The sequence below is a fragment of the Pipistrellus hanaki genome (assembly GCF_964339955.1).
Source record: "Pipistrellus hanaki genome assembly, chromosome: 2".
NCBI lineage: Eukaryota > Metazoa > Chordata > Mammalia > Chiroptera > Vespertilionidae > Pipistrellus > Pipistrellus hanaki.
In genome coordinates this window covers 168,430,503-168,443,133 of record NC_140504.1, presented here as the reverse complement: position 1 = coordinate 168,443,133, position 12,631 = coordinate 168,430,503, and the positions used below count along the sequence as shown (strand labels likewise).

General features: G+C 37.9%; 2 protein-coding genes across 4 annotated transcripts in view; one reads left to right on the top strand and one right to left on the bottom strand.

Annotated features, from left to right (window-relative positions):
- Positions 1-12,631, top strand: part of CC2D1B (coiled-coil and C2 domain containing 1B) — a 502,063-nt gene that overhangs the window by 72,463 nt on the left and 416,969 nt on the right. The window contains exon 25 of one of the 2 annotated variants that reach the window (XR_014794016.1): positions 9,123-9,219. The exons of the other annotated variant lie outside the window; for it this stretch is intronic. The gene's annotated coding sequence lies outside the window, so the exon portion shown is untranslated. Of the gene's footprint in view, positions 1-9,122; positions 9,220-12,631 lie in introns of those variants that run through there. 2 annotated transcript variants of the gene reach the window in all.
- Positions 1-12,631, bottom strand: part of ZFYVE9 (zinc finger FYVE-type containing 9) — a 118,938-nt gene that overhangs the window by 59,030 nt on the left and 47,277 nt on the right. The window lies entirely within an intron of this gene.

Sequence of the window (12,631 nt, the reverse complement as noted above, 5' to 3'; positions counted from 1 at the left end):
AATAAAATAAAATAACCAAGTATGTATTAATAAGGATATGGAGCAACTGAAATTCTCATGTATTAATGGCAGGAGTGTAAATTGGTATGACCATTATGGAACGGTATCCATAATATCTGAATATATTCATATTCCATGATCCAGCATTTATATTCCTAAATATAATAGAAATTAAAACGTATGTCCAACAACAACAAAAAAATCAGTTGCATTTCTATATACTAATAATGAACAAGCTGAAAAGGAAATTATGAAAACAAATCCATTAATAATAGCATCAAAAAAATAAAATAGACTGGATAAAATATTTGTGCCATGCAGAAACCGGTTTGGCTCAGTGGTAGAGCGTTGGTCTGCGGACTGAAAGGTCCCAGGTTCGATTCCGGTCAAGGGCATGTACCTGAGTTGCGGGCACATTCCCAGTAGGGGGTGTGCAAGAGGCAGCTGGTCGATGTTTCTCTCTCATCGACGTTTCTAGCTCTCTCTATCTCTCCCTTCCTCTCTGTAAAAAATCAATAAAATATAAAAAATATATATATTTGTGCCATATATAACAAAGAGCTAAGATTCATTATATATTAAAAGCTTCAATAAACTAATAAAAATACACATAGCTTTAAGGAAAAAGATGCAAAGAACTCACACAAGTAAATTCACAGAAAAATATGTTAAATGGTCAACAGATAATAGACATATTAAGTATCACTCATGACAATAAACATTTTTAAATGACGTATTTTTTCCTACTGTACAAGCAAAGATTTTTTTTAAAAAAACCTGATATTATCCAGTAGTGATGAGGGTACAAAGAAAAGATAAACTATATCTTTCTCTCATATCCTGCTAGTGATAGTATAAATTGGTATGTTAATTTAACAATATCTCTAAAATGTTTAAGTGTTCATTCCTTTTGACCCAACATATGCAATTTTAAAGATATGGCCTACTAAGAACTTCTACATGTATAAAGAGATGTACACAAAAATTATCTACATACAGCTTGTAATAACCAAAAGTTATAAATAACCCAAACTATACTGGAACAATTAAACTGAGTATAATCATAAAATGGAATTCAGCCTGTATAAAAGAATGAGATCATTCTGTTTGTACTACTCAGGCTATAAAAAGAATGAGATAGTTCTGTTTGTACTGACTAACATGGAAAAGAAAAATAAGCTGGAGTATGACAGTGGATAGAAATAGGGCCTTTTTCTTTCACTTTTTATATTTTATGTAATTTTTAGATGTTAGATTGGGATATTTATTTTGAGATTGTCTTCTGTATTTAAAAGTATGAAAGAAAAATAATATTAAGTTGATGTTACAAGTTGCATTGTGCCTGCACCAAATAAATATGTTGAAGTCTTAATCCCCAATTCTTCAGAATGTGACCTCATTTGGAGACAGGGTCTTTACAGAGGTAATCAAATTAAAATGAGGTCTTAGGGTGGGCTCCTAATCCAATATGACTGGTTACCTTATAATAGGAAAAAGTTGGACACAATACACATATACAGAGAGAATAACATGAATATAAAGACAGCCATCTACATGTCAAGCAGAAACACATGGAACAGATCCTTCCTTCACAGCCCTCAGAAGGAACTAACTCTGTCATTACCTCAATGTCAGACTTCTACCCTATGGAATTGTAACACAATAAATTTCGGTTGTTTAGACACTCAGTTAGTGGTATCCTGTACAGCAGCCTTAGGAAACTAATAAAGTTGGGAACTTTTAGAAGTGAAAAGAGGACTTGTGCTTTGGCAAAATAACCACAAGCAAAAATGAAGAAAAGAAAATGATACAAAAAGAATCCCACAAAGATATCTTTTTTAAAAACTAAGGTAGGGAGCAGCATAATGCAGTTAAACAGAAAGACTCAAGAATATCCATCCTTCCCAGTACCCCATGGGCCTAACAAGAGGGTGGGGTGGATCCTTTATGTTTCCAATGGGATTAGAAAAAGGCACAGAAGTTAGAAAAGTAGACGACTTGCCAAGAACTACCTAGAATGGAGAGGAAATGCGACACAGGTAGAGGATGCATTTCTGTAGAATCACCTAGGCCAGAGAACTATGTGAAAACCGAATGTCACATACACCACAACACAAAATTGATTTTTTTTAAAAAAAACACACCTGGAAACACTGACCCCATTCTCAAAAAGACAAAGACTATGATGTAATAAAAATACTCAGGTCAATAGAATAAGTATTTAAATTAGTACCTAAATCTAATAGAAAAAAATAAGCAGAAGAGATTTGAAGCACTAAGCAATGATTAGTAATCCTGGATTTCAAAGTACCAGAATTTGCCTCCCGTGAACCAGGTTAGTCAGTGTTTCTCAACAAGTGCACGTGGCATTTTGGGTGGGCCAATTCTCCACTGGACAGCACTGCCCCATTTATTACCACAGGATGGTTAGAAGCCCTGGTCCCAGATTACTAAATGCTAGCAGCAACACCAGTTACTATGACAACAAAAAATATCCCACAACATTTCGAACATCATCTAAGTATGTTCCCCAGTTTTCTGAGTTAGAGGCACAGAGTCAAAGACTAAAATCAGTCTAGAACAGTGGTTCCCAACGTAGGGCACATGCCCCAAAAGAGGACAATTTGCTTTTTAAGGGAAGCAATTCAAGAATGAGTTATTAACAGTAAATTTTTTGCATTTCTTATGGTTCTAGGAGCCTCACATACAGAATATAAATATATATTGTGACATATTTGTGCATTCCAGTTCTCTATTATGTTTTGAAACTTTATTTGCTATTTTTTCATATCACTTCATGTTTGTTTGTTTTTTTAACTATTTCTCAGTGATTTCTTCCTCAGTACTTCCAACTGTCCTTTCATTCTTTTATTTTTCTCTTTCATGGATGCCATGTTCTCTGGAAGCTTGTTTAGACCAAGTTAATGGCCTTTTAGGTTTCTTCCAAGTGAACAGAAGTTCACTTTTTGAATAAGAATTTTATGTAACAGGGGGGGCATCAGGATTTTAGAGATAGTTAGATGGGGCATGGCCAAAAAAAGGTTGGGGACCACTGGTCTAGAAAAAGAATTACATATTTATATATAAAAACTTAACTTATATTGCTGAAATATCATACCTCACACTTTAATTATTACAATGAACACAATCTACTGCGAACTAATGCACTTATTCTCTATTTCCCCAAACTAGAATGTAAATTCCATGGAGCAACAGACTAAAGTATTTCAGTGCTATCACACTGAAATAAAATAGGCTCTAGACTAGGGGTGTCGAACTCAATCAGAGAAGGGGCCAAAATCTAAAATCCAGCCTAAATCGCGGGCCGAATGGTTTACTGAACAGTCATAAACTGACAATGTCATAAACTGACAGCGGAGTGCAGTGATGACAGCGCGGTGCGGGCCACATTGCAAGGCCTGGCGGGCTGGATTTGGCCCGCGGGCCTTGTGTTTGACACATGTGCTCTAGACCAGTGTTTCCCAAACTCCTCTCATGATGAGAATCACCTGGTGGAGTTGTTAAACTACAGATTCCTGAATCCCAACTAAGAGGTGCTAAACTAGAATGTTTGGGAGCATATAGGTAAAATTGTATACTTAACTTAGTGCTCTGTACATTTTTACCTATATGCTCCCCAAAATTCTAGTTTAGCACCTCTTAGTTGGGATTCAGGAATCTGTAGTTTAACAACTCCACCAGGTGATTCTCATCATGAGAGAAGTTTGGGAAACACTGCTCTAGACACATGTTTATTATTTCCTTGATTAGTAAACTTTATTGTACAAATGAATACATGAATGGGTAAACAAACAATATATGCACTTATCTGGGAAGGGCTATATTGTACATGCCCAAATTCACAACTTGAACAAAGACAAGCACATACCTAACAGCTTATTAATAAGTAACAGCTTATTAATAAGTTTTATAGGCCAAATGGATATGAATGACCTTAAATAACAGGATCTGTATAACCTAACAGTAAAAACAAAACAAAACAGATTATGATGATTTATAGTACATATGCTATACAATATTCCAGTTAAAGTGTTGGTTAAAATGTCCCATTTGTGTATTTGCATGTAATTTTTAAAAATATATTTTTGCCCTAACCGGTTTGGCTCAGTGGATAGAGCGTTGGCCTGTGGACTCAAGGGTCCAAGGTTTGATTCCGATCAAGGGCATGTACCTTGGTTGCAGGCACATCCCCAGTAGGGAGTATGCAGGAGGCAGCTGATTAATGTTTCTCTCTCATCGATGCTTCTAACTCTCTATCCCTCACCTTTCCTCTCTGTAAAAAATCAATAAAATATATTTTTAAAATAAAATAAAAAATATTTTTATTGATTTCAGAGTGGGAGAGAGCGATAGAAACATCAATGATGAGAAAGAATAATTGATTGGCTGCTTCTTGCACGCCCTCTTCTGGGGATCAAGCCTGCACCCCGGCATATGCCCTGACAAGGAATCCAACCGTGACCTCCTGGTTCACAGGTCAATGCTCAACCACTGAGCCATGACGACCAGGCCACATGTAATTTTCTTTGCTGTGGCACTTACGGATTCCAATCTTAACTTTATCACTAACTAGCCAACTGACTATATGTGAATAATTTAAACTCTGTGAACCTCAGGTTTTTCTCATCTGTAAAATTGAAATACTAATTATTCTCTTCATAAGGCTTTTATGGATATTAAGTGAGATAATACATGTAAAACACAGCACATAATGTAAGTGTATTATGGTGTTCTTTTTAAAATTTCCCATTATTGGCTTCCCTCATAACAAATCTTACTGCCAAATTTATGAACCAGCTTCATACTCAAGTACCATTTGTGCCTATTTATACCACCTTTCAGTGTGAATAACACTTCTTTGCAATTCTTGAAAATTTAAATCATCAAATGCTCACTAATTTCCTTTCATATTAGAAAGTGGAAAAAATGATGTCCCAAGTCTTCAAAAAGCCCTGTAATTACGTCAAAAATAACTGCCTTGCAAGAACAGGAAAGTGCATGTAACTGACCAATATCCAGCTATTCACAAAGAGCAATGACAATAACAACTTGGAAAAATTCTTAAATGCAGAGTACCTTAACATTGCTTTAACATAACAATACCATTATTCACACCTTTAAAAATACCAAAGTCAGTATAGTAAGAACTTAATTCAAACAAATTCCAACTCTGTGTCTATCCAAACTTTACTGTTATTAACTGAAAACAATAATTATCAGAATTGCTTTAAAAGTGTATCACAGACAGAGCTAACAAAGAGTTTCTAATTTAACCTTTCAACTTTATTTCCAAGTTAAGCTATATAAACAGAAAGATACAACACCAAAATTATAAGTAAACAACATTAAACTAAATCTTTAAACTTGTTTGAAGCTATTTGGCTCATTTCCTTTAATAATCTATGAATTAATTTTTATATATTCTGTTATTACCTTGTAGATAACTGTTATATTGCCTTGTAAGTTTTGAATGTGTTAAAAAGTGCTAATTTGTAAAAGGCAAGCAATTATAAAATACATCCCTATTTAGCCCTAACCAGTTTGGCTCAATAGATAGAGCATCGGCCTGCAGACTCAAGAGTCCCAGGTTCGATTCCGGTCAAGGGCATGTACCTTGGTTGCAGGCACATGCACAGTGGGGAGTGTGCAGGAGGCAGCTGATCAATGTTTCTCTCTCATCAATGTTTCTAACTCTCTATCATTCTCCCTTCCTCTCCGTAAAAAATCAATAAAATATATGTATTAAAAAAAACATAGTCCTATTTTATATTCCAGCCATTCATTTTTTAAACTTATTAGAAAAATCTTCAATTATATAAAAGTAGACAGAACAGCGTAACTCCCAAGTGCCCATTACCCAGATGAAACATTAAAGCCAATCCTCACCCACTTATCCCCCATTTAGTCATCATACCTAATAGACAAACATGTAAATTTACTGTACCTCCACTACACCCACAGCCAATCAGAGTGAGTATGCAAATTAACCCCAAAAAAAGATGGAGGTTAATTTGCATACGCAGACATCCAGCAGCCTGGGTCCCGGGAACTTTCTCAGCAACCAGGTCACTCTAGCATAGGCCCCCGGTGGGTCCTGAGCAACTTGGGAAGGGCCTGAGCCAGGGGGCTCCTGGGCAGGGGTGAAGCCGAGCGATGGCAGGGAGCTGGGGGTCCCCTGTCCAGGCTCCAAACCTTGGCCAGAGGCTTGGACCTGGGCAGGGGCGGAGCAGGGCAACTGGAAGGAGCTGGGGATCCACTGTCCAGGCTCCAAGCTCCAGCCAGAGGCTTGGGGCCTGGGCAGGGGCGGAGCCGGGCGATCCGAGGAAGCTTGGGGTCCCCTGCCCAAGCCCGGAGGCTTTAGGCCTTGGCAGGGGTGGAGCCGGAGATCAGAGGCAATTAGTGTGAATTACAGAGGAAATACCTTTTCTGACCGCTCACTGGCTAAGCTCCCTGTTTGCCACTGATAATATTCTTAGTAAATTGGATATAAGAATCCAAAAAATTGATCTAGGGTTTTTCCACCATACTCCTGGATAAAAAAAGGAAGGTCGGCTGCTGGGGGGCTAAGAAATGTCATATCCTCCCCTAGCCGGTTTGGCTCAGTGGATAATGCCTGGGCTTGCAGACCACAGGGTCCTGGTTCGATTTTGATCAAGGGCATGTACCTAGGTTGCAGGCTTCTCCCTGGCTGGGGCCCAGGTCAGGGCTCATACAGGAGGCAACCAATCAAAGTGTTCCTCTCACTTTGATGTTTCTCTCTGTCTTTCCCTCTCTCTTCCACATTCTCTAAAAATCAATGAAAACATAACCTCAGGTGAGGATTAAAAAAAAATAAAGAAATGTCATTTCCTATGAAAGACACATTTTGAAAATGCCTAAAGAAAGTTGTCATTTTTTTCATGGTGAAGGGACTGGAGTCTGTGTTGATGAAAACACCTTGGTGGCTGCAGTGACTGCAGTGGCTACAGCAGTAGGGTGATGGGGCTGGTGACTTTCCCAGTCACCTCAGTAGGACATCCCTGAGGGCTTCCAGTATGTGAGAGAGGGTAGGCTGGGCTGAGGGACCCCACCTCCACCCCAGTGCACAAATTTCATGCACCAGGACCCTAGTCCTATGTAATAAAAGCCCAATAATGCTAAGTGTCCAATCATTTGTTCCCAGTCACTATGACATGCACTGACCACCAGGGGGCAGACACTCTGACCAGTAGGTTAGCTTGCTGCTGGGGTCCAGCTGATCAGGGCTGGGTGAAACGAGCAGGACGTACCCTGGAGCCCTCCTGCGATCCCTTCTCAGCCCCATCGTGCACCGGTGGGGTCCCTCAGCCTGGCCAGAGCCCTCTCACAATCTGGGACTCCTCAGGGGATGTCAGAGAGCTGGATTCAGCCCAATCCCCACAGGCCAGGCCAAGGGATCCCACCACTGCACGAATCACAAATCCATGCACTGGGCCTCTAGTTTTTAAACAAACCTCAGACATCATTTCATCTTTAAATATCTCATATATATCTGAAACACAGGTATTACTTTAACATAACAATACCATTATTACACCTTTAAAAATGAACAATTTCTCAATATCAAATAACCAAATAGAGTTAACACTGTCATGTACAGAGGTTGGAAAAAGTAGGTTTACAGTTGTCAGTATGCAAAACAGAGGGGTATGGTTTGGAAAGGAAAAATGGCCTCTGTCAGCACTTCTGTCTGGAAGAAAGCTGCCCCTCCACCCCTGGCCCCAAAGCCAGACAACCCAGTTCTCCCCCTTATGTCCCTGGAGCCTTCCCAGCTGCTGACCCAGTGCTGGAACGCAGAGCGAGTTAGTCTGAGTAGGCCATGCACGGACCCTTTAAGATGACCACCTGGGAGTCGCACTCAGCTATAATCTCCGCTGGTTTTCACAGCCAAGAGTTGTGGGGAGTTTGTACTGGAACTCTGGGCGGGGGGCCTGGTGTGGGACTGAAATTCCTTGCTGTTCAGGGGGAGCCTCCACAGCTGAGATATCCCTCCTGATTTTTAACCACCACACATAGGTATGGGACCCGCCTATTCCATGTTGCTGCCCCTCCTACCAGTCTCAATGTGGTTTTTTCTGTACTAGTATCACAGGTAATGAAGATCATGTGTGTCTAAAGGGATACTGAAGAAATTAGTATTAGGAATAAATAAAAAAGGAAACAGTAATATCAAAATAAAACCCTCAATGTTGCCCACATAGTTGGCACCTTGATAAACAGCATTCCAGTCTAACTGTGATGACTTCCAGAAAACACACTTTGAGCACAGTTTCAAATGGTTTATGGCATATTCTTCCTACAAAGTGACCTTAGCTAATCAGTAAGTTTAGTGATAACTCAGTGCTAGCATAAATCTTTGTCTCCTTTTCTTTCCTTTCTTTTTAAAACACAGAATTTCACACTAGCTTTTCCAAGAGCTGCAGGGAATCAGAGATAAGGCCTATGCAATCCCCTCCTTTTACTGACAGGAAACAGAAACCCAGAGCTTTTCAAACCCTTTTTAGTACTCTTTTCTATACTACCTCTCTTACAGTTCTCCTCTCTCCTGTCTACTCCAGCCATTATGCAACAAAAATTCATCCATTTTGACTTTTTAAGTCAAAGTGGAAAAAAATAGTAAGTTGGAGTGGTATATACTGTCGTCACTAAATTCCTCCTTATTCAGTGATTTGATGCTCATATTGCTCTTTTCCTACTTTGTTGTTTAAGACTTAATAGGTGAAATATAACCTAAAATCCTGCTGACTTTTAACTAGGCTCCCTCATCATCTGATAACACCAATCATTCAGCATTTTTGCCTTAAAGAATCACCTGATAGCACCAATCATCCAGCATTTTTGTCTTCCTTAAAAATTCAAATACTCAAATTCCCAGTCCTTCGCCATTGCCCAAAACTAATGTTTACCTAAAGACAATGACATATTTCTAGTAAGCAACTCAAGTACAGATAAATTTCGTTGCTATGTCCAGTGTTGTAAAAAGAACATGGGACTTTGGAGTAGGACAGATTTGTGTTAAAATCAATGCATTCTCATTTATAAACTCAGAATTAGGCAAGATACCGTGTTTCCCCAAAAATAAGACATCCTCTGAAAATAAGACCTAGCGCATGGAAAGATAAGACATCCCCTGAAAATAAGACCTACCGCAACTTTGGGAGAAAAAATTAATATAAGACAATGTCTTATTTTCGGGGAAACAGGGTAATTATTAACCTTTCTGAGGTGCATTTTTCTCACCTGTTTATCTCAGAGAACTGTGATGCTAGAGTAGATAAGTCTAGCATAAAGTGAAAGTGTTCAAAAATATTATTTTATTCTCATCTTTCATAACATGCCAAACAAGTACAAAATAACTATGTTACAAGTATCAGTTCAAAAAGTTTTGCTTTAAAAAAAAAAAAAAAAAAAAAAAAGTTTTGCTTTTAAAGGTTATTCTTATGTCTACTTCTATCCAATAGTAGACAGAACAGTCATTTACCAGCTGGCACCAGTCACATCAATGACAGTAATGGATAAAGTGTGGACTAGAAACTTTCTTAGATCTTTAAGTCAAGTGTCAAATAAAAAAATAAAAAAGAATCAAAATATTTATGATAAATGGAGCTTGACAGAGGATGAATAATCATAATCTACTGGAATCAGTGATTTACAAAAGAAATTGATATGGATATATAATATGGTAACAGTTTGAACTCATCACCTTTTGGGTAAGGAGTTTTTTGTACTCTTATTTAATGCCTAGCATATCTAGAACAAGTAGAAATTATACTGCTATATGGAGTAATTATCTAAATTAATGTATGAAATCATAAAACTCACATTTGCAGAGCATTTTAGAGTGTGGCATACTTTTCCAATTAACAATGAATTAATGGAATCCAGGTGTCGTGATCCCCATTTTAGTAATATAGAAATAAGCTGCAGTATTTCAACTTCCATAAATTCTAACATAATTACTTTACATTCTACTTAATAACATACCAAAATGAATGTTATAACAATTATGATAAATACAAATTATCAAGAACTGAAATAAGCCTTATGCTATGCTAAATAATTTCTCTCAATTTTCTATTATATTAATTCCTCTATATTCAAGTATACTTTATCTTTTTTTTTTTTTAATATATTTTATTGATTTTTTACAGAGAGGAAGAGAGAGGGATAGAGAGTTAGAAACATCGATGAAAGAGAATCATCAATCAGCTGCCTCTTGCACACCCCCCACTGGGGATGTGCCTACAACCAAGGTACATGCCCTTGACCGGAATCAAACCCGGGACCCTTCAGTCCACAGGCCGACGCTCTATCCACTGAGCCAAGCCGGTTTTGGCTAGCCCAGAATCTTACATACATTAGATACTTAATACATATTTGTTTTATATACAATAAAGAGAATTTAGATATGGATATTAAGAGAAATTACTGGATATGCTTACTTTTTACTAAAATGGAACAAACTAAATTTCTTTTTTCAACAGTAAACATTATTTTATAAAATTACATTGTTTGAGGTGTTTTTTCTTTTTGTTAATCCTCAACTGGGGATACTTTTTTCATTGCTTTTCAGATAGAATGGAAAGAAGGGAGGGAGAAAGAGAGGGAAAGAAAGAGAAAAAGAATAATTGATGTGAGAAAGACACGGGACACACACACACACACACACACACACACACACACGACAAAACCTAGATATATGCCCTTGACCAGGAATTGAACCTGCAACCCTTCAGTACGCTGTCTGACATTCCAACTACTGGGGTATTTTTCTAATTACATCCCCAGTATAATCTGATTAACTTAATACCTAGAAAAAGAATACCTATGTTTATAAGCCCTTTTCTTCTGAGGAGCTCAGAAAATTTTACAAATATTATCTCATAAATTTTTAGAACACCTCTGAGGTTATTGGAGGTGAAAAGGAAAAATAAATGATAGAATATGAATCCATAAGCCATATGAATTCAGAAATTTCACAAATTCCACTCTGTAAAATTCCATCTAAATGAGTAATTTTCCTATTTACTCATTACATTTAGATATGCTGGTCTAGAACAAAAGTGTTTTTATTATTTCCTTAAGAAAGCAAAATGTTCAGAAAGTGTTACACATAGTCAGCAAAACTACAATAAAAATACTGACTCGCATATTCTAATAGAAAACCGATTGTTAATGACTACAGGTTTACTTCAAACTGAAAAATATTTAGGAATTAGACACGTTCTTTTCTTCAAATTTAATAACCTGAGACTAACAGCCTGGTCACAGCTTTAACTTCATCCTGCTCCCCATTTGGGGAGCTTTGTGCTAGGATGTTATAGCATCCCTTGCTGATGGCACCCAGGAACCATTATCTCCCTTTTCCTTACTAACAGAATCCCAGGCAACAATGGGCTCAGCCCCAGGGGATGAATCATAATTTATCTTAGCCAGTCCCGGCAATCCTGTTTCCCTTTGTCAATAGTTGGTCTAAAACCGGCCAATAAATTGAAAAAGTTGCTGAGGATCCTTTCCTTTCTGATTAGGGGACATCAAGAAGAACAGGCTTTTTTGCTCCCCCAACCAGTTTCTTTGCACTTAAGAAGTTGTCGCATTACACTTGATACTTGGAGCTGTGCCATTATTTTTGAGACCATGAGGGGAAGACCAAGAGAACTTCAGTAAACCTGACTGCACCTAGATACAACTGAGTATCTGGAGGCTTCTTACTATGCAAAATGTTATTTTTGTTTGTCACTAGATCAGATACTCTGTTCCTTGAAGTTGAAACGTCCTAATTAATATTAATTGTCCAATAAATCAGGCGAGAAAGGAAGCAGAGATTAATTACTAAGCACTTACTATTATATCTGTAATCCCATTTAATTTTCACAAAAGCCTAATTTATAAAAATTATTTTTTGTTTTGTTTTTATAAAAAACTAAGGCTCTCCCTGGCCAATGTGCTAAGTGGGTAGAGCATCGGCCCATGCACTGAAGGGTCTCAGGTTAGATTCCCAGTTTGCTCCCTGCTCCCAGTCTAGGCAAGTGCAGGAGGCAACCAGTTCATGTGTCTCTGTCTCTGTCTCTGTCTCTGTCTCTCTATCACTTTGTCTCCCCCGACACACATACTCCACCCTCTCTTCCACTCTCTGAAAAGCAATGGAAAAATAGTCTCATGTGAGGATTAATAAAACCAAAACAAACAAAAAAGAAACTAAGGCCCTAGCCGGTTTGGCTCAGGGGATAGAGCATAGGCCTGCAGACCAAAGGGTCCCAGGTTCAATTCTGGTCAAGGTCACATGTCTGGGTTGTGGGCTCGGTCCAACGTGCAGGAGGCAGCCAATCAATGATTCCTTCTCATCATTGATGATTCTCTCTCTTCCTCTCTGAAATCAATTATGTGTGTGTGTGTGTATATATATGTATGTATATGTATATATATATATATACACACACACACACACACACACACACACACTCTTAAGGCTTAATAGAGTTATATTAATATTAACAAAGCTAAAGTTCAAATCCAGACTTGACACCAAACCTCACATTCCTTTCTTCCTCGTTTATAGTTCTTTAAAAAGAAAACTAGTAAATTGATATGT